The sequence below is a fragment of the Pipistrellus kuhlii genome, unplaced genomic scaffold (assembly GCF_014108245.1).
Source record: "Pipistrellus kuhlii isolate mPipKuh1 unplaced genomic scaffold, mPipKuh1.p scaffold_m20_p_7, whole genome shotgun sequence".
In the NCBI taxonomy this organism is placed as follows: domain Eukaryota; kingdom Metazoa; phylum Chordata; class Mammalia; order Chiroptera; family Vespertilionidae; genus Pipistrellus; species Pipistrellus kuhlii.
In genome coordinates this window covers 41,455,498-41,475,368 of record NW_023425573.1, presented here as the reverse complement: position 1 = coordinate 41,475,368, position 19,871 = coordinate 41,455,498, and the positions used below count along the sequence as shown (strand labels likewise).

The window sequence follows — 19,871 nt, the reverse complement described above, 5'->3', positions numbered from 1 at the left end:
GCACATCCCCAGTACGGGGTGTGCAGGAGACAGCTGATCGATGATTCTCTCTCATCGATGTTTCCAACTCTCTATCCCTCTCCCTTCCTCTCTGTAAAAAATCAATAATATATATATATATTTTTAAAATCTCATCTTTTTTTTAATCTTTATTTTTAACTGAAATTAATCACATTTTCATGTTTTAAAGCCATTTTCTTTGAAATTTTCTGTGACCTACTTGATGTTTGTGTCATTTTGGGGAGTATTTGTTGATTTAGAAAGGTTCTCTACACAGAAATAAATGAGCTACACTGTACTTTTCATGTATATTGTAAATATTTTCTTCTGTTTTTTTTTGTCTTTTAACTTTAATTATGATTTTTTTTCTGGGTTGAAGGTTTTAATTTACATGTGTTTTAAGTAACCACTGTTTTCCCTTCCAGAGTGCATTCCCTGAGCTAGTCAGTTCCATAGACAGCAACCCTCCTCCTACCTCCCTGATGGCTGTGAGCCTGCTGCCCACATTCTGAGAGCTGAGCTGTGAAATGGAGCTCAAGGTCCTATTTGGTTTGCAGATTTTCTCTCAGTCCTTTGGTTTTCAACCAGTGTGCTATACCTGACTATTTAGTTAGGGCACTGACCTCTTTTCCCTTAGATTGTCAAGTTAAAAAATGACCACAGCCAACACAATAGCTGTCTGGGTTGAATGAATAAAAATTAAAACTGTTTTTTCTTGTCAGATCAGCAAAATATCTCTGTATAAAAGGCTAATATGCAAAGTGTCCCCTCGGAAGTTCGTCCACTTGCTATGACGTGCGCTGACCACCAGGGGCAGTGCAGAATGAAGGAAGGCCCTGATTGGCTCTGATCGTCAGCCAGAACCAGGGACCCATCTGTGCATGAATTTTGTGCACCAGGCCTCTACTATAATATAATTTTTGGTGTGCCACAGAATTTTAGTAATTTGTTTATGCTTGCCATGAGATGAAAACGTTGAAAATGGCTGTCCTAATCCCATGTTTTGGTCACTGTACTTTATGTCCCAAAGGTCAGACCCTGTGTAACTTGGTCTTTCTGGGCATTAAACCCCCTTCCTCTGCTGGCGCTGGGGCGAGCAATCAGCTGGCTTCTAGCACCAAATCAGGAGCTCTGCCTATTCCTTATACAGACATTGGACCAGCCTTTCTGCTCCCCAACCTCCACATGTATCTGACACTGACAGTTCATGAACATTTGCGGCATTGTCTACTCCAGAGCCTCGCTGCTCACCATTTGGCCGGTCCCCAAACCCGCAGCCTCTGCCCACATCATCAAGGGAACTTGTTAGAAATGCAGCATTCAGTGCTCACTGCCGTCTTCATTGCAGTCCTCACCCCACTTTTCATCGCAGTCCTCACCCCATTCCTCACTGCAGTCCTCACCCCAGACTGCTGAACCAGTGTCAACAGGCTCAGGACCGCCAGGTGGCTCTTGTACATGAGGAAGTGTGGGGCATCCTTCTCTGACGTCCAACATTGGCAGGCAGTTAGGATTTGGTGGCCGCTCTTGAGTAGATCAGTCTTACCACTCTCTCTTCTGTTTTCCATCTTCCAAGATGTTGGGAGATACCTCTTATCTGTCATCATTGTCTTTTGTTCTTTTGGAAGTTTACCTCCTTTATTCTTCATAGTGATTTTACTGGAGTTTCAAGAGGCCTTAGAGATAAACACATTCACTCTTTCCTTGTATTTTATGTTTGTTTGTTTTTTAATATTTGAATTTTTTAAAAAATATATTTTATTGATATTTTACAGAGAGGAGGAAGAGAGAGAGATAGAGAGCTAGAAACGTCGATGAGAGAGAAACATCGACCAGCTGCCTCCTGCACACCCCCTAACGGGGATGTGCCCGCAACCAATGTACATGCCCTTGACCGGAATCGAACCTGGGACCTTTCAGTCTGCAGACCAACGCTCTACCACTGAGCCAAACCTGTTTAGGCAATATTTGAATTTTTGATCCATCTTGAATTAAGTTTGGTGTCAGATATGAAGAACTTCAACTTTAGTTACCCTCTTCTCCTCCAATTAACATGCTTTATTAAATGATCTATATATTTTCCTCTCTACTTTGAAATACTACTTCTGTCATATATCAAAGTTACTTTGCATTTGGCTGTTTTATTATTGCAACTTTATAATATCTCTTATTATCTGGTAGTACTAATTCCTCTTCATTTTTAGAAGTCAGTTTTAAAACTCTTGAGTTAAAATGAATGATTTCTATATTTTTCATTTATTTTAAGCTTCATTTTTATTCATTCCATTTTTATTTACTTATTCAGAGTGATAGGGTCTTCAACATGTTTTTATTTATAACAGATTTTTTTTAACTGTATGAAGTAGTTATACCTTTTCCATATATATATATATGTGTGTGTGTGTGTGTATGTGCACATATATGTATATATACATAAATATGTATATATACATATATAAATATACAAATGTATATTTATATATATTTATATACATATACATATATAAATATGTATATATACATATACATATTATATATATACATATACATAAATATATATGTATTTTTTTCCTTTTAGATTTTCATTTTTCTCACATATGGCAAATTTGAAGCCATCCTAGGGAACTCCATTTCTTCCCACCTTTCAAGAAGGGCACTGTGTAAACGAAACCTGCTAAATGCAGTAGGAAGTTTTACTGCCTGGATATGGTGTGATAGGCAGCTGCATGTTGCGATGACCTCTACCTAAGACAGATATTAAATGCTTGCTCAGCTCCTCACCAGCGGGCCAGCCCAGAGCACAGCTCTTGCATTTGAGTTCAGCTACCACCACTTATTGGAGCTGTGATTCTGGATAAGCTAAAGAATCTCCTAGATCCTGGGAGATGAAGATCACATTAACTTTTCAGATAATGAAGATTAGAGTTAATTGCAGTAAAGTGCTTAACTAAATCCCTGCCCCATAGTAGGTACTCAGCCAGTGCGTTCTGCCTCTTTAAACTGCTTCTTTAAACCTCAATATAGATGCGTATTTCAGAGTGCTTTAATCAACAGGAACATTAATTGCTTACTCAGACATGCTGTTAGAATAGAAATTTATATGGGAATCTGCCCCAGTGTTTTTGCCTTGTAGTACATAATTGAGTTTCATTTGTCCATACTAATAGAGAAGAGAGATGACATGAGAAAGTAACAGTAGATAATATCTTTAGCTTGGTAATTAATTTAATAATTACCTTTGCAAAGAAGAGTAATAGAATTTCATAGCTGGGAGAAAACTTTGAGATTGCAAAACCTCTTTAACTTTACAGTTGAGAAAACAGATCTTAGAGGGATAATGAGTCACCAGGATCACATACTGTTGCGAACTTAGTAGCTGAGTTACAGATATTATGGTAACTCCTAGTCCCCTGTTCTTTATTTGCCTCTTTCAGAGTACAGGGTGGGGCAAAAGTAGGTTTGCAGTTGTTCCTATGGAAAATAATGCAATCATTCATAATACAAGAATGAACTGTGTTTTGTGTCCTTATAACTGTAAACCTACTTTTGACCCACTCTGTATATTTGCTTAGGTGCATGTCCAAAGCCACCCATGTGCCTTGAGAGTTGATACCTGGGAACTCAGCCAAGTGCAAGATGAAGGATGCATGAGCTTGAAGAAACCAAAACACCTTTGAGCTTTTCCTCTCTCTGAGCTTTTTCAGAGACAGATACTCACCTGACTGAAAAACACAGCTGTAGCTGTGTGATGTTGGGTTGTGGGCCAGCAAAATTAGGGTGAGAAGCTAGCACTGGGGAGAGGCATTCTTAATAGAGTAGATATACATCTATCTAAGTCAGAATAAAAGGAAAAGTGGGAACCCTCAGAGAAACCAGAGGTGCTCAGGCACATTTATGCCTATATAGAATTCTTGCAGAGGGTATGGGTTCCATGTCAAAAGAGAGGCAAGAGAAAGGACCACATATATATCATGAGCCAAAAGCAAGTAGTTAGAAGGTTAGTCTCACAGGTAGCAAAAGCGTGTAGGAATGAAACATCATTCTCATAGAAGCTGAGCCCCTGAGCCCCACTCTGAGAGGTGCCTACGGGTGTGTGTGTGTGTGTGGGGGGCTGCTCTTGAGAGCTTGAGGTTTGAAAGAGAAGCAGTTACAAGCCATCAACAGGGAGCCAGCTTTGCCACGGACCAACTCTTTTTTTTGCCTTTGCTCAGAAGTTTCTTCGTTTCCTGGCCCAGTGGGATCAACTATAGCTGGTTGTGGTTTCTAGCTGTAAATGTCGAATGGACTGAATGAAATAATTTCTGAGTAATTCCTGAGCCATCATCTTTAGCTCTAAGTTCGAAGCTGACCTTTACAATTTCAGACAGCTCTTCAACTCGCATTGCTTTGCTTCATAATCCTGTACAAAAATTGCTTTTGAATTTAACGTAGAGAAATAAGTGCTTAATCTGTTACATAAATTAAGTAGGAATGACGTTGGAATCATGGCCAACCTGAAAAACCAGTAATTTTCCCCAAATATGGATTTACTTATTGCACTAATAAGCCATTCATATATAAGTATGAAGTCTGTTATCTTGGGTCTTGATGAGTTTGATATAGTACTAAGATGAATACATTTGATTTAGAAGTAGTTTCAGTGTAGAATTATTTCCCTTTAGGAAATTATATATTTAGGTAAAATTTTTGAATAAGTTTAGAGGAATCCTTAAAAACACTTCAAAGGCACTCAAAAATTCTGTTATGCAGGCCTTCGAATTCCAATAGATACGAACAGTTTGGATTTGTATAATATAATTCAAAGTTGGAGCACATAAATGCTGAAATAAATTATAACATTTAAACTTGAATCCTTGTGCTTTAGATACAAAATTAAGTGTTTTAAATTTAGACTTGAATCTTTTGCCGATTTTATGTTGACTTGACTGAAATGAGTGAAAATGAATGTTAACTACTCATTTGCTCACTAGATTTAAATAGTTAGGGTGGATTAGGTCAGTGGACTTGGAAGTTGGTGGGATAAAGCCACCAAAACACAAATGAGTGAGTCTGTGCCGTTGTTGAAGTAATTAGCTGAGTAGGCTTTGTGGCTGGACCTTTCAGTAACCCCTCACCATGGGTCTCTCACCTAATTCAGGAATGCCGGCTTCCCAGAAAGTGCATAGTGCAAGTGGTGCCTTCAGCTCCCCTTTTGTATGATGAGTCATATTCCGAGTGGTCTCTCTGTTCTGCTGTAATGCATAATTCATGCAAAAAAAAAATCTGATTTCAGCTGTGTCGACTTCAAAGGGCTGCAATCAGGCCTATATATCTGGAAGGATGTGTTCAGAGGAGAGTTTCTGTTTTTCATTTACACAACTGGAAAAATCAGACTATCTTTGATCAATTTAGTGGCAAGGAGCCGAAACCAGCTTTCTGATTTGCCAGCTTTATTTAAGCCTTTTGTTTTCCTTTGCATCTTAAGAAGCTCGAGGGGATGAAGGCTGTGTACATTTGACATAATTATTTTGTTTATCTTTGGAAGAGCTGATCTTTAAATTGAAGTAGGAATAAAAGTGTCTGATATTTGGAATAGCTGCTCACATATGAAGGTGTTTGTTTTTTCTTTTTTCTTATTGTAAAGTCTATCATAACCCAATAGATGATGAAATCATGGCTATTGCATAAACACTCAACCTAGTGTTTGTTGTCTGGACAGTGTAAGAAGTGTGAAGGCAGGAGAAAAGGAAAATTGTAATAAGTTAAAAAAGGCCCAATTCCTGGAGCAGTAGTGGTGGCTGCATTGTTGTTAATAGCTGGCATGGTGGTGGTGGTGTCAGATCAGTAATTATAGCCAATACATTATGGTTAATATTTATTGTAAATGTGCTACATGCCAGGCACTGTTTTGTTGAGCCTTATGTGGATTATCTTATTTAATCCTCACACAAACTCTGTGCAGTAGGCACTACTTTTCCTTCTGTTTTATGGGTGTGGCAACGAGGCCTATGCAGGTTCAACAGTTCACCCATGAACACAGAGCTGTTTCTTTGGTGTGAACAGTGGAGGCTCTATACCTTCGCTGGTTGGCTGATCTTAGGCTGGTAGCTGGTTACTCAGAGTTCTCTGAGCTCCAGCTTCCTCCTTTGCAAACTGTTCAGGGGAGTACAGAACCTGCCTCATAGGGTTATTGTGGCAGCTAAATTATATATATATATATATATATATATATATATATATATATATATATATATATAAACCCACTGTAAATTGGAAATATTGTGATTATCAAGAAAGGCCACCCCTTTGGAGAGAGAGACTTTGACTTCCTTTCACGGAGAAGACAGACATTTATATATGTTGGTTGAGAGTTGGCGATAGGTGTGAGTCTTCCTCCTGCCTTAGTGCCCTCCCATGAGTGTCCTCTCCTTGTATGGCAGAGAGACAGAGATGAAAAGATGAGGCTCTTCTACAGCCACTCCAGTGTCATGAGTATGAGGAGCACCCTGAACCAGGATTACTGAATCTTTGCTTCCAGACAATTTGGAGAAATGAAGGTCAGACTTAGGTCCATATTTAAAGACTTCTAGAATTATGGCTTTCAAACTTCACAGGGCATCAGTCACCTGGAGGACTTGTGTGAACAAATTGACCTCCCTCCTTACCCCCCCACCAAATTTCTGATTTAGTAGGTCTGGATTAGAATTATGTTTCTAACACATTCCCTGGTAATGCTGATGTTGCTGGTTCAGTGATCACACTTTGAGAACCACTGGTCTAGATATCTCTATTCAAAATATTGTGTCACTATGTTCAAAGCAAAGAGATATGAAAAGCACAATAAGGAGAAAATTCTATATGTTGTTTAACACAGCAGTTATGTTGTTGGTTTTACTAGGTTTTGTACACACATTAAGAAGCAGAGAAGAGCTTGGCCTGTGTGGTTCAGTGGTGCTGAGCATCGACCTATGAACTGGGAAGTCATGGTTTGATTCTCGGTCAGGGCATATGCCTAGGTTGTGAGCTTGATTCACAGTGTGGGACATGCAGGAGGCAGCCGATCAATGATTCTCTCTCATTATTGATACTTCTATCTATCTCTCTCCCTCTCTCTTTCTCTCTGAAATCAATTAAAAAAAGAAGCAGAGGAGAGAACAACTCTCCACTTTAACCATACCAGTAAGGGGCTAGGTCCTTTTGCAGACACATAATCCTAAATTTTCCTGAACCAGGCATTCTTCCTTGACAGCTAAAATGCTTAATTAACTTCTTGTTGATCACATTTTGGCAGAGAATGTATACTCACCTATTTTTCAAGGTATGTGTGTTTGTGTGTGTGTGTGTGTGTGTGTGTGTGTGTGTGTGTTTTCAGATAAGGAGAGTTACTGTCTTTCTATTCAGAATTTCTCTTTTTAAGGCCTGATAGGTTGGCATTTCCAGCCAAGTGGAGAGTGGTTGGTAGCTGGCCTGGCCTCAGCTTTAGGGGACTGTAAAAGAGGCTGTTTCCCACAGGCACAGCCTTGGGGCCTGAAATACTGCTTCATGATTACTCACAGTGGAAGAGAATGCCTTTTCTTTACGAAGATAAACAAGTGAGCAAGTAGGCATCTTGCAAGTTTAATAAATTCCACACAGTCCACTTAATGATTTTTTTTATTGTGGTTTCCAGAAATGAATTGCATCATAAATGTGAGGGATGCCTATATTGGTAAGATATTTTCGTCTCGTCTACTGCCTCATTTGTACAGTAGAGCTGAGTGTTTTGTTTTTCTTTAAGCAAATCACAGAATATATGTGAAAACACGTGAGGTGGAGGATGATGATTGTCCAGGTGTACTACTGGGTTCAGGCCTTCACTTTTCTCTGTTGTCATCTTATGCTTTCTCCTAAAACAATCAATCTGTCCCCTGGTTTTAATTATAACTGAAATTTTTGAATTGAAGATCTTGATCCATGTGTTTTGAACAATTGATGAATTCCTATTGTGGAAGTTTTCACCCGTTTGCATAATTATCTCCTCCTCTTTGTCCTTCTCCCCTCCTCTCTGCCATCCTCCCCTCTGTCTATCTGTCTCTCTCTCTCCTTTCCCTGTCGCCTTAAAAAAGTGACTGTTGAAGAAGGGGCAGTGGTGCCTGTAAGGCTATAATTTCTTAGTGATAATGTTTAGATAAAAAAATTGATTAAAAGGACATCTATTAGGTATAAACCCCAAAGCATTATTTCATCCTTATGGTGTAAGAGGCAGTGAGACGCATGATCTGTTTAATTCTGCTGTGAATCTTTATAAGTCTAGTAAAATTCTAAGAGGCTTATCTATGTACTGTTCAGCCTTATGCTTGCTTTATACATGCTTTCTCAAAACCTACATTTAGTTGCTTTTAAAATACGTTTTTTTCTCAAGCTTCTCATATGAATTCGCTCTTCTCCAATACAATTTTCTAAACCACCTAAACTGTAATTTTAGTGAGAATCTCATGCCATTGTTAAAGCCTATGAAATCATCTCTGTACACAGGGAACTTAACATATTTTCCAAACATATATTTTAAATATGTTATATATAATGTATATTAATTGCTGTCTTGCATTAATGTTGTCTCTCTCAGATGGTAAGTTCATAAAAAAAGCAAGGAGGGATATGATGATATATTTTGTAAATCACCAAGAAATATAGATTAATACTCTGGAAATGATATTATGAGGAATGAAGAAATAAGCACTGTAAGTACTTATGTTAATAGAGAGGGATTAAAGTTTAGGACAGGCAAGAAAAGGAGATTGGTTGAAATTAAGATATCCTTTTTGGCTTTATTTTGATGATTGTATATATGACGTACTTTTTCATCCTTTACTTTTAATCTATCAAGTCTTTATATTTTAAAATTGGGTTCCTTGTAGGCAGCATTTACTAGTAGTTAGTTCTTGTTACTTTGAAAAATTCTGATGTCTTTATATGGGTGTGTTAGATCACTTACATTTAGTATAATTATTGATATGATTGGATTTAGAAATGCCATTGTATTATTTGTTTTCTGTGTATCCTCTCTGCTATTTTGCAAGTTTAATAAATTCCACACAGTCCACTTAATGATTTTTTCTTCTCTTCAATAATTTGAATCTAACTTTTTAGTATTTCATTTTCATTTTTCTATCGGCTTTTTGGCTCTATCTCTTTGGGAAAAACTTGTCTGCTAAATGTTCAAGGGTGACATTATACATTCCTAAACTTTCATAGTCAATTTACTATTTATATTATACAACTTAGATGTAGAGACCTTTAATACCATATAGGCTCCTTTATCCTCTCCCATTCTTATGTTATACTCGTGATATGTATTATATCTACTTATACTGAAAACTTTATCAAGCAGTGGCATAATTTCTTCTTTCAACAATTAAACACACTTTCAAAAACTTGGGGGAAATAACCTTTTATATTTACGATGATAGTTGCCATTTCTGTAAATGTTCTTTAATTGGTGAAACTACACGTTTCTTTCTAGTATAATTTCCCTTCAGCCTGATGCACTTCCTTTAGCATTTCTTTTGGAGCAGGTCTGCTAAAAATGATTCTTTTAGTTTTCCTTTGTCTAAAAGCGGCATTATTTACCTGCCTTTCCTGAAAGATGTTATTAATGGATATACATTTCTATGTTAGTGATTTTTTTTTTAACACTTTGAAGATGTTTTTCCATTGTCTTCTGTCCTCTCTCATTTCTGATGAGAAATCTTCAGTCATTAAAATTATTCCTCTGTTTATAATGTGTGATTTTTCTGTATCTGCTGGGAATACTTTTCTTTTATCTTTGCTTTTAAGCAGTTGATTATGATGTGTCTAAGTGTGGTTTTTTTTTGAGCTTATCCTATTTTAAGTTTATGAAACTCTTACATTTATAAATATATTTTAATAATTGGGAAGTTCTGGCCATTATTGCTTCAAATAGTTTCTCTACCAGTCTTTTTCTCCTCTTATTCTAGAACAACATTGATAGGAATACAAGAAGCTAGCTTTTTTATTGATTTTAAAAAAAGGGGAGAGGAACTGGGATGAGGAAGGAGGCAGGGAGGCAGGATGGGGTGGTGGTGGTGGGGGAGAGAGAGAGAGAGAGAGAGAGAGAGAGAGAGAGAGAGAGAGAGAGAGAGAGGGAGAGAGGAAGAGAGAGAAGAGGAGAGGAGAGGAGAAGAGAGGAGAAGAGAGAAGAGAAAAGAGAGAAGAGAGAAGAGAGAGGCTTGTTGTTCCACTTATTTATGCATTCATTGGCTGATTCTTATATGTGCCCTGACCAGGATCAAAACCACAACCTTGGAGTATTGGGATGACACTCGAACCAACTGAGCTACTTGGCCAGGGCTTTGCTTATTTTTCTGAGGATCTTTTCTCTTATCAGGTTAGATAATTAACCGACTCTTCTAGTTCACTCTTTTGAAACTGTCATCTCTATTTTTTTATTGAGCCAGCCAGATACGATTTCCACTGGTTATTTTTCTGGTTTCTATTCCTTTGCTGAGAACTTCTATCTTTCCATTCATTCTATATTCTCATGGAGGATATGATAATGCCTATCATCTGGGTTATCTCAGGGTTGGAATCTGATTTTTTCTTTCTTTCTTGAGAATTGGTCATATTTTCCTAGTTCTTCGTATATGTTGGGTTGTGTTCTGGATATTATTTATGTCATGCTATGTAGGTTGGGGATTGCACAATGTTGTTTTTGCTGTTAAGAGTCACACTGCATTTCTGTCTCACCTTCTGTGGGTGCTGGTTCTGTTCTCAGGTCAGTTTTCAAAGCTTTTGTTCTGCTACTTCGGGTCTCAGACTTAGGTGCTACGTTTTTTTTTTTTTTTAGTTCACAAAGCTCTTTGATATGGTGCTTTGAGACTGTCCCGTGAATGCACAGCTCAGAGTGAGGCTGGGCATTGTGCCAGTTTCTGTATAGAGTTAGGGGATTCCCTTTTACGTCTTCTTTCTCTTCACGATTCCCCCCATACTCTGGTCTACAAGAACCCTTTTGCAGGTTTGTCCAGGACAGGGTGTCATTTGCAGGTTGAGTTGCTCATGCTGCTGCACCACTGCTCTGTTACTGTCGGTGAACTCTGCTGGGGTCCTGCCCCAGGGCAGAGCTGCCAGAATACAATAAATTAAAATTTAAAACTAGGTCCCTTTTGACTCTCCTTCCCCATTCACCTTTTTAGTTCACTTTTCAGAGACCTCAGCTGCTGCTTTTTGTGTTGTGTCCAGAGATCTTAGTTGTGAAAAGTAAGAGAGGCTGCAGTGTGCTCACTCTATCACAGAGGAGTGGAACTCCCTGCTCTTCTTTGTTTCTACTTCACAAAGGATCTTGCACCTCAAACAGGAGGATGCATGATGATAGTGAACAGGATGCCGTTATATTTCCCACAGAGCTACAAAGAAGATCCGTATTTTGCTAATAAAGGACTCTTCGGCATCAGGATGACTTAACGCAGTCATTTCCTTCCTGTCACTGTTTTGTAAGGTGCAGTTGTGTTAATAATACTCGTTGGAGGCAAGTCACGTTTTCTGAGAAGGAAAACTAAACTCTGGAAGGAATTGGGAGGTATAGAAGCAAACAATGCTCAAGAGATGAGGGAAGAAGCGTCCAGTTTGAGGGTAGTTGCCTGTCACACTGAGGTTGGGGTCTGTGTCCTGGCACCAGCGAATTGCCACTCTCACCTTCTTTGAAAGAAAATATGGTTAATACCTGTAGCAAAGAAGACTAGAGTAGTAAAAGAAAGTTAGGTCAAAAGTATTTAACATTAAGGTGTGATTCTGCCTTCCTTGAAATAGGACTATGAGACCATACTTGGCTGCAATTCAGCAAAAAGAGGATCTTCTAGTCTTTACTTTGGATTTATTCATCTTTGAGTGACAATTTTGGCCTTATAATATTTGACTTTAGGATGTGGCGAAAGCAACTCCTGTAATCCATCCTATCACTTATAGTAGCACATTTCCTTTATTCTACTTGATAAATGCTTATTGTAAATATTTTAAACATATAAGAAAGTTTACGGAGTAAAAAAAGTGAAAACTGACCCTTTAGGGGAAACTATTCTTAATGGTGTTTCAGGAATTTTCTAGTTTCTGTTATTGGGAGAACACATTTGAAATTATTCTATATTTAAAAACCTTTGTCCTGCCATTTAAGATAACTTCACAACCTAAAAGAACTTTCACCCTGTAACCATCACTTAAAAACTCTTCCTAAAGGCAATTTTGTTTAAATTTTAAAAAATCAGGATGGGAAACTAAGGGAGGATGTACAGTGAAGGTTAAAATTTCCTCTTATCCATCTTCTCATGTCCACTTCCTAGGGAGCCATTGGTGATATTACTCCTTTTTGTGTATTTCCAGAAATGTTTTATGTATAAGAATAGTTATCTTATAGGGAGCATATACTTTATCAGTTTTTATGCTCTTTTTTTCTGAATATGTAATTATTATTAGAATATAAAAAATCCATTTGTTTAACATATTTGTAAACATAATTCTTAATGACTACAAAATGTCTGTTCTCTTGAAATTGTGTTTTGGTTGCATTCCATTTTCCTTACAGCACTTTTAAGGTGAGGGAAAGTTGTTTTTAAAGTCAGTCCCAACAGGTTCTCAGATCTGTCATATCTGAAACATCTGACCTCTCCTAGCTATTTGGGTAAGTCAACTTGTAAAAACACCTGTCACGGTCCTTAGAATGAAGTCATTAAATATATGTTTATTCTTCTGCCTCCATTTCTTTAACCAGCTCCTCAGCTACCAGGACAGAGTCCCTGCAGACCAACAATGACAGGAATCAGCTTTAGATGAACGCCATTAACCAATATGCATCACAGTCTTACTGTGAACAGAGGGCTTTGTATTAAATGACCATTGTCAGAGCAATGGCATGTCTCCTGCATTTGACACAACACTCATGATAAATTCTTCAGCCTCTCATAGTGTCATGTACAGAGGGAATTAAAGTGATGTAATGCAAAAGGATTACAACACATGGGAAGAATCTAGAAGAAAACAGTTTGTTTTTAGGAACTAGGCAGATGTCAGGGACACCCAGACTAGGGATGAATCCTGCCCCTGGCCTTCACCTCTCCTCTGAACCAGAACTCCACAAAAAATGATCACACATCTTACTAGTTATTTGTCAGGGTTTTGTGAGGAACCAATGACAGCTCAGGGAAAGTGTCCAGCATCCTTTACCCTTCTATGTTGTGGTATCCCATCACTTCTCCATTGTAGTATTTCAGCCTGTAAGTAAATTGTCTTATATTGTCTGCTTTAAAAAAATAATAATTCTTTATTGATTAAGGTGTTACATATGTGTCCTTATTCCCCCATTATTTTCTGCTTTTTACCTACACTTCCCGGCTAGACGGTGAACTCTCCAGGGGGCAGAGAGAGAGAGGTCAATCTTGTTTCCCAATAGATTCCTCATGCTTCTCTTTGTTTCTTTTGTAGAGCCCAGTGGTTAAGAGTCTGAACGCTGGCCTCAGACAGCCTCAGCTCTTGTATTGATTCGTTCTTGGATCCAGGGCTAACTGTTTAACCTCTCTGTGCTTGTTCCCTCACCTGTAAAATGAGGGCGGGGGGGGGGGGGGGAGTAGGGCTTATCTTTTTGGGTTAGTATAAGGATTAGATAAGTTAATACTTAAATTCGAACATGTGTCTGATGTTATAAATGTGTGTTAAACTAAATAACAGTTGCTCAATACCTGCTAAATGAAACAGCGAGCGGGTCTTTTCAGCCATCTCGAGTGAGCAGGTGGAAGATGCACTCGCAGATGCTGCTTCCCTGGAATGTTGTCATCCTTCGCCTCCGTTCAGTCCCTGCTGGCCCTCATTTGGGAAAGCTAACCGAGAAACATCCTTATTATAGTTTGAGTCTCAGGTTTCTGAATTTTAGTCAAAGCCAATTGTGTTATTTTATTGATAGAACAGGAAACTGAATATAAAGGTATTTTATTTTGTCTAGCATTTAGTTATATCAAGCTTTTATCTTGTGTCTAGTAGCAGCTCTAGCTTTCAGAGGAATCCAGCATGATCAGAAAATACACATTTCACAAAGGAATTTCCTAGATTTAGCTTGAGGTTTTCACTAAAGCCATTACTAAAAGAAAAACTCCATTTTAAGTTTCATGGCTACTAAGTAGAGCTTGATGGCCCAGTCTAACTTTTTTTCTGACAATTTGCAACCATTGTTATCAACACTAGAGGCCTGATGCATGAAATTAGTGCAAGGGCCTCGGCCTTCGCCACCCAGCGGCTGCCTCGGCCCCCACTGCCACCTGAATGCTCTTTTCATTCTTCCTTTTCTTCCTGACCCTTGGTGGTGTGTGTGTCCACCAGCCATGCCCTGCACCGTTGCTCTTCCTTTTTGTAAGTACATGCTCTCTTGGTGCATTTTATTCTTTCTTTAGTTTCAACTATCTCTGGGCAGGGGTCACAGATCCTCACCTCCGTTTTGACATGCGAGCTCTTTGCTGGTTATATTTTATTAAAACCAGCTTCCTGTCCCCATTTCCCTTATGTGTGCTTCCATTCTTCTTGGCTCAAAATAGAGCCCATCCTGACACCTTTTTCTGCTCCAATGCTTTCCCAACCTGTTTTCAGATCTTACAGATCCTTTTTTAGAGTGTCTTTCAGGTTTATACTTTCTTTCCTCATAATAGAAATGCCACAACTCCAGCCTTACTGTCTGATTCTTGGATTCTGGCCACAGCCTCTCCTTGCTGGTGTGGCTTCCAGTGCCCTCCCCACTAGTCCTCTGGCACAGCAGTGACAATCTGTTCCGCAAGTATTCACTGAGTACTTCCTATGTGCCCGGCACTGCTGTGGGCTCTGGGGCTGTGAAACAGGCAGCAGCCTTGCCCTCAGCAGCGTACATTCCAGGAGCATAAGCAGAGTGAACTAAGTAAGTAGAGGAATCTGTATTTTTGGTGGTGTTTTTTTGTTTGTTTTTTAAAAATATATATTTTATTGATTTTTTACAGAGAGGAAGGGAGAGGGATAGAGAGCTAGAAACATCGATGAGAGAGAACCATCGACCAGCTGCCCCCTGCACACCCCCCATTGGGGATGTGCCCGCAACCAATGTACATGCCCTTGACTGGAATCGAACCCGGGACCCTTCAGTCTGCAGGCTGATGTTCTATCCACGGAGCCAAACTGTTTTTTGGCATGTTTGGTGGTGTTGGTGCTAAGAGGAGGGAAAAAGGCCGGGGAGAGGGTAAGGGATGCCAGATTGGAATGAGGCTTGCAGTTTCCAATGAGGTAGGGGTAACAAGAGAAGGTGACTTTTTAAAATTTATTTCTTCTTATTGAGATAAAATGTGTTCAACATCAAATTTTACCCTTTCAACCATTCTTAAGTGTATGATTCAGTGGCATTGACTACATTCACTTTGTTGTGCAATTATCTCCACAGTCCGTCTCCAGAACTTTGTCATCATCCCAAACTGGAACTCTGTCCCATTAAACAACTCTCCATTCACAACTCCCCCAACCCCTGCTAACCACAGTTCTACTTTATCCCATATGAAATGGACTATTTTGAGTTCCTTATCAGTGGAATCATATAATATTTGCTCTTCTGTGCCTGGCTTACTTAGCTTGAGTGCTTAGTGTTCATTCGTGCTATAGTGTATGCCACAATTTCATTTCTTTTTAAGTCTAAATAATATTCCATTGTATGGCATAAAACACATTTTGTTTATCCATTTATCTGTTGACAGACATTTAGATTTCCTCCTTTGGGCTCTTGTGACTCATGCTGCTGTGAACACGGGTGTACAGATATCTCTTGCAGACCCTGCTTTCACTCCTTTCGGGTATATAATGAGAGGTGGACTTGCTGGATCGTATGGCAGTTGTATATTTAAATTTTTGAGGAACTGCTGCATTATCTTTCACACTGGCTGTGCTCTTTTACGTTACCAAGAAGATGACTTCTGAGTGAAGACCTAGAGGAAGTGAGGGAGTGAGCCAGGAGACTGTCTGAGGGAGGACGTCTTCATGGAGGGAACTCCCTGTGCGAGGGCCCTAAGGCGGGAGCACGGCTGCCATACGGGGTAAGGAGGTCAGTGTAACTGAATGGCAGGAAGGTGAAAGAAGGTGAGGCCAGAAGGGAACAGGTGTCCAAATATATAGGCCACTGCAAAGACGCTGATGTTGCTCTCAGTGATGTGGAGAGCCCGCAGAAATTATATTATATTGATCTCTCTTAAATCCCACTATTGTCAGGTCAGGCCCCATTCTAAAAATCAGTAGGTAGGTTGATTCTATATTTGTTGGTGATCATGTTATGGTAGTTTATATAGGTCATACAATTAAGTAACAATCACGCGGGTTTCATTAGTCTCCAATTAGCATTTTAAAAGCTGGAATCTAAAGGGCTTTCTATTTTCTGTACAATATTTTTTTAATTAGCTTGCCATCGTGGAAGCTAAAGCATGCCAATTAAGCACTTATCCAATTATCAGAGCTTCAGAGCAAAGCAGTGGATCAGAAGTTCTTCATCTTAATTTTATGGGTTACTTTGAGAAAAACGAACGACGACGATTTGCAAAGTTTTAAAGCATTTAAGACACGTGCCTTCATTTAAAAGTCTCACATCACACTCTGCAGGAACTGAATTCTGCTCAGTGTGAGTGAGGTGTTTGCTAGCTTATATCAGTCCACGCTTTCTAACTATGCATTCAGGACTAACTCCAGACTCTAGGTATATGCCATTACTTTGCGTTACATCATATGGCCGGCGAATGATTCATTGGGTTGTTAGCCTGAGCAAGCCTTTCTGTATCAACATAATTAGGTCGTCGTTTTTTTTGTTTGTTTTGTTTTTTGTTTTTTTTTTTATAAAAGAAATAGGATATCACATAAAATTCACTCCATCCTTCATCTCCAGTCTCATTCCCCTGTCTCGTTCTATAGTTTAGCCAACATCATAAACTTAGTGCCTCTCTTTCTAGTCTGTTACTTATACTTTTGCACAGTTAGGTACACAGTCATGAATTAAATACAGTATTATTTTCTTAGCATTTTAAGCATTTACCTAAGTGTTATTAAATTTATCCCCAGAGAAACATAACCAATAGGAGGATAGGGAGATAGGTAGGTAGGTAAGTAGGTAGGTAGATTTACTGTAAGGAATTGGCTCATGTGATTATGGAGGCTGAGAAATCCTAAGACCTGTAGTTGGCAAGCTGGAGACCCAGAAGACATGGTGGTGTGAGTTCCAGTCTAACTTTGAGTCCAGAGCTAGAAGATCGATGTCCCAGCTTAAACACACACAGATGGAGAAAATGTACACAAGTGATATAGTTTTCGTTGTATGATCTGCTTTTCTGAGGTCCTCTTTGATATAGATCTAAGTTATTTGTTTTAATTGCTGTAGACAGTGAGTTTTATCAAAGGCAAGATTATTGCTAATAGAAAAATTAACTTCTGTACCGTACTCCTGTTTTGTGAACATAGTGCTATACATACGTACGTACTTACTTACTGAGGAGTGAATGTGTTTGAACATGTGGCAGAGGCTAAAGGAATAGCCTGCTCCAGCAAGTGGCTGTTGGTGGCACATTCTTTACAGGGTTCCTGCCAACAGGATGAGACACATCAGGACGGTAGAAATAGGGAGCCATTATTCCAGTCATTTCAGGTCTAATTTCTGCTTTTGAATAGCTCTGAATCCAAATGAGTCAGATTCACCGGATTCATGGAAGAGACTTCATGGGGACTCTAGGATCATTTGCTCCTAATTTTGCTGCTTCTGATGCTGTTAACAACTGACTTTTTAAAAAAAACTTGGTTCCAACTCCTCAAAAAAGACAGCCTGACTGGTAGGCCAAAATTATAGTAACTTTCATAAAGAATAAAGCAGTTGTTTCATTTAAAGCAGAGTTGAGCCAATTAGCATGTGAAGGTTCCCTATTATAAAGTTTCATTTCCATATTGACATCCTTCTCTTCAATTAAATACATTGGCTATGTTATAATAATGTTTTCCCCAGTGAATTAATTTTTAAATAATTAATTTTACGTGATTTTAAAACATAGAAAAGTTGTCAAATGAACAAAGGACTCTTATACCCCCAGATTCCCCATTTGTTAACATTTTCATGTATTCTCCATTGTGCGTGCTTGGTGTGTGATCATTAGTGTTTTTCTTAGCCTTACTTGAGCCAGCTGCTGACATGATATCCCATCCACTCAAAGCACTTCAGTGTGTGTTTCCTCCACACAGAGACTCTCTTCTCCATTGCCAGTATGCAGCACTCCAAGTCAGGAAGTGAGTGTTGGTACAACACTACCATTCATTACACAGTTTCTACATTATAAACTCAACAGTGCCTCTTTTTCCTTTATGGTCCAGGATCATATCCAGGAATGTTTATTGCATTTCATTTTCATGTCTCTTTAAATTCCTTCAGTTTGAAAGATTCCTCAGTCTTTCCCTATCCTTGACAGTTTTAAAGAGAGTTGGAAGTCTTTAATGATGGAGGATGTGGGAATTTCTAATATTTTTCCCTGACTGGTCTCACTTAATGCATTCTGAGTGGAATGACACAGAAGTGATTCTGCATTGCTCCCATCACATCAGATGCACAAGATGCCAACCTGTCCTGTCAACCTGGTGATGTTAACCTTGGTCACCTGGTCATGTGGCTGTATGCCAGGTTATTCATATTAAATTTGAAATTGACTAGTTATTTTGTTGAAAGGATTCTCAGAATTTTGCTGACATCTTGTTCTTCACCAAACTCCACCAACCAACATCCACTGACAACCATGCCTGAATAAACCACCTCTGTGACAGTTGCCCAATGATGCTTCTTATTTCCGTTATTCTTTCTACATTTATTGGCTTTCTGTTTTAAGAAAGCTGACTCTGTTATCTGTCCCCATCCATCCCATCTTTTCTTCCTTTATTCTGTAGGACAGTTCTTTTAGATTTATAACCATTAGATACTTCCAATTTGATGTTCTTGATATATGTGCCTTAAACACTCTAGCTTCTCTCCTGGCTTAAGCTCCATCCATGTACTCTTTCTTTAGATACCTAGTTGTCTCAAACCAGGATTCTGTCAAGTGATTTTAGACTTAGGGGCCATTTTTGTTCTTCAGGTGACTTTATATATCTCTTGCCTATTGTGGGTTGATGTCAGAATTTACTTTTAGATGGCAATTTAAGTGGTGATCTCATTTTCTTTATTGTGTGCAGACATACTGATCACAAGAATTTAGACCAATTCACTCTTGGTAGTCTTTCTTCTTTTTCATACCCTCAGCTGGTTATGCGCTGGCTTGACCAAATGCACACTTTTTTTGAACACAAATGCAAACATTTTAAACAGATTCATCACAAATGATATTTCTTAAGTTACTTTTTATAAAATGACAACAAAACCATGGAGAACAACAACCATATTTTCTCTTTTTATTGTAAATGCCCTAAGCTAAAAATCACTTTTAATTCCATCCTATTAAGTCAACTAGTTTCATTTTTAAACACATTCGTATATTTATAGCACTTATTTTTCACTTATATTCTCCCACATATATTTCAGTATCCATATTGGAAAATAATGGGTCTGTGAACCAGGTAACATTTAGAGAGAACAGTACTGACCAGATGGCCCAGCCTTTCACTAAGGAGCTCTGGTGCTGACAGAAGCTCAGTTCTGGCCTTCAGGATCTTCACCTACATTGGATGGTGGATGAAGGGTCTTCAGCTACCATGTTGGACGAAGTCATTTTTAGAGCTTCTGAGGCTAAATATATTCTAAATGGTGGAGGAGACTATGATGACAGATGAGTAACCTCCATTTGTAGAGTACACAGCTGTACTGATACACTTGAATGTAAAGACTGTTTTGAGGCCAG

At 38.7% G+C, this 19,871-nt stretch overlaps 1 protein-coding gene and 1 long non-coding RNA gene across 5 annotated transcripts in view; both read left to right on the top strand.

The window, feature by feature from the left end:
* The window catches only part of CERS6 (ceramide synthase 6), a 254,564-nt gene that overhangs the window by 23,317 nt on the left and 211,376 nt on the right, over nucleotides 1–19,871 (top strand). The window lies entirely within an intron of this gene.
* LOC118709784 lies at nucleotides 2,610–5,584 on the top strand. Its single transcript, XR_004985134.2, has 2 exons — nucleotides 2,610–3,853; nucleotides 3,918–5,584. It is a non-coding gene; the product is annotated as an uncharacterized LOC118709784 (long non-coding RNA).